The sequence below is a fragment of the Oncorhynchus kisutch genome, linkage group LG11 (assembly GCF_002021735.2).
Source record: "Oncorhynchus kisutch isolate 150728-3 linkage group LG11, Okis_V2, whole genome shotgun sequence".
Taxonomy (NCBI): domain Eukaryota; kingdom Metazoa; phylum Chordata; class Actinopteri; order Salmoniformes; family Salmonidae; genus Oncorhynchus; species Oncorhynchus kisutch.
This window is the reverse complement of record NC_034184.2, coordinates 63,533,186-63,536,037: the sequence shown is the minus strand read 5'-3', so window position 1 is coordinate 63,536,037 and position 2,852 is coordinate 63,533,186. Positions and strand designations below refer to the sequence as shown.

The window sequence follows — 2,852 nt, the reverse complement described above, 5'->3', positions numbered from 1 at the left end:
GGTCACTCTGTTTTCATGAATATATAATCTGGGTCTATACGTGTTGAACATCCAAAATATTTTCAGAAAATAAAGCTCAAGCACCAAGGAGATAAGATGCATTTGTGTGTTACATAAATTGCATAGTTTATTTCCAAAAAAACACTGCAATTTGACATACCAGGTATCAAGAAATTGACTTTTTGTCACCCATCGATATTAAACTTACAGTATCATATTTATGCTCAAATATATTATGCTAACTAATAGCAAAGAAAAGTTTTGGAATTGGCCTAATCAAGACCAAATTAAATCTGTGTGACATGATACCCCTTGGATGTATCATTTTAGAATGTCAGTATACTAGCTAGTACACAGTGCAGGTTTTAATCCTGACCAGAGGGACTGCTGCTGTGGATACAGCTCTTTCTGAACTGCAAGCCACTTGAGATGAACGTACAAGCCAGATACAAAGCTAGAACTTTTTTGCTCTCCTGCAGAAGCTTTAACTGCCTCAGGCACTGATTTTACAGCATCCACAAGAACCAAATTCAAACAATGCGCATTACAGTGCACATAAAATGCAAATCTTGCACTGTTTTTAATCCGTGCAGACACACCAGAATACTTTCCGCTCATGATGGATGCACCGTCGTAGCCTTGCCCCACAAGATTATTTCTGTAGTCCAGAACATGTTTTTCAAGCCAATCAATTATCATTTTTGTGAGACCTGCTGCATCTAAGCTTTCAGCTGACTGAAAGTGTAACAAGCTTTTGTGGATGGCCCCATTTGTAATAGTACATCACAACTAAAGACATTTGTTATTTTTTCTTTAAATCTTTGGTTTCATCTGCAATTACACTAAAAACTTCACTTTCTTTTAATTCTCTTATTACTTTGTACCATCTCAGCTAAGCCCTCAAGAACTTTGTTCTGGATTTCGTGGCTTGTGTACTTGGCATTGCCACATGCATTCATCCTTTTCTCTGAGTGTCATGCTTTGCTATTTCTTCTAAGACTGTCAAAAAATGTCCCTTGTTGTGAGTCATTAGACTCTCGATGAACTCTGTGCCATATTTTGAGTGGCAGTTAATAGGAGTACATCTGCAATAGTTTTAATGTAAGTACAGTTTTTCTCCACTTTCTTTTCTGGTCCTCATTTATGACATCTAACATTGATGAGTTGCTGTCAATAGCCCTGTTATGCTGATTCCAAGCATACATAGCATTGATATGATGCTCTGCCTTCGAATGGAGCTTAAATCCAGAATCTTTAAACAGACCCTTTTTTTCCAGTTACAAAAACCTGACTGTGATGTGAAGGCAGATTCAGGTGTATTGAGAAGAGAAAAATGTCTACAGGAGAAACAATAAGTCAAATCTTGATTTACAGAATATTCAAGCCATGAATTGTCCTTATACCAGGAGCTGTTGAAAGGCCTGTTCCTAGTACCAACGCTGAGTTCTGGGAAATCTTTTCAAACACAGCTGTACAGGACCTTCTTCTCTGGATCTTGAAATATCTGAAATACACGTTAAATAATGTGTCATCTTTCTATGGAAATGTATAATTAAGGGATCCACAAGATTAGATACCAACATTTTAAAGTGAGGCTTAATCTAACAAAATCATCCATTACAAGCTGAAGCTAAACTTAAATTCTGAACTGGGCATGTGACTGACTGCCTGGTAGATGCTCTGACCTGGTGGTGGTAGACTGGGTCCTTGTGAAGTCTGACCACACTTACTGGTCTAGCCTCATCAAATTGCTGAACACTGACAGCTGTAGCCTACTAGTTACCCCATATTAGCTAAACATTCGTATATTGTAACTTACGACACTGCACTGTATATGCGTGTATTACTAGCACAGATGTAAACATAATGTTAGGCTAAATTGGGAACCGATCTCTCTTATATGATTAACTGTCTGTTAATGGAACCAAAGGTCTAACGTTAACTTACATAGCAACTCAACTTTCGTAAAAGTTTTCAGGAAATCTAAACCCGATGCTAAAACTTAAAATTTACTTCAAATACCATGCTTTTGCCAACCGCGAAAAGAGCTCGTGGAGCTGTAGAAATATTATCTCTTCTTCTGTATGTTCTTATTCTTCTGTATCTCGCAAACAACCAATATTCTCTCTTCCTCGATGTAAAAAAAATGCGCCGCCGAACGTCAAAATAAATGCTTCTTTCACAACTAGAGGTGAAATGAGATGGCAATCAGCATCAAACTGCCAGTAGCGAATAAAATGTTGGGGTGGCTCCCAGGGTGGCCAATCAAATGTCAGGAGTGTCCAGTGCCACCCCGGACACACCTCTGGCTCCGCCCCTAAGTGCAGATGCTCCGATTTCAAAACGATTTGAACATATGAAAAGTTAAAGCACTGAATATACACTGGATTAGTCAGTCAAATAAAATCAGTGCTTTTAGATGCGTGAGATATAAGAGGTGTGGTGTGTGAGCGTGAGAACTGGATGCGTGTGTCTCACGGACAATGCGTGAGAGTTGGCCGCTGTATCCCACTTAAGGTCTTATCCCGAATAAACTGTTTATATGCACCTTTGATATCCCATTCAGGAGTATCCCTGTATCCGTGAATAAACAGAATATTCCTGATTGAAGTTCATATGGGTTAAATGGAATAGTAACTGAAATATGGACACTCACTGTAGGCCTATAACCTCTCACATGTAATGTAATATTAACTCCTGCAGAATTATACATTTCTTGGAGTAAAATGATACAACAAATGTTCATTTTTGTCTCAGGAACAGGAGTGGAGAAATATGATTTCTTTCTTTCAGCATCTCTTGAGAAACTGCGAAGGCGTGTGTAACGTGTTATCTTTGACACTGTTATGCAA

At 38.5% G+C, this 2,852-nt stretch overlaps 1 long non-coding RNA gene across 1 annotated transcript; it reads right to left on the bottom strand.

Moving 5' to 3' along the window:
- Positions 1 to 1,132: 1,132 nt before the first annotated feature.
- On the bottom strand, positions 1,133 to 2,171 carry LOC116376148 (uncharacterized). Its single transcript, XR_004211534.1, has 2 exons — positions 2,023 to 2,171; positions 1,133 to 1,504 (listed from the first exon to the last, which is right to left on the bottom strand). It is a non-coding gene; the product is annotated as an uncharacterized LOC116376148 (long non-coding RNA).
- Positions 2,172 to 2,852: the final 681 nt, after the last annotated feature.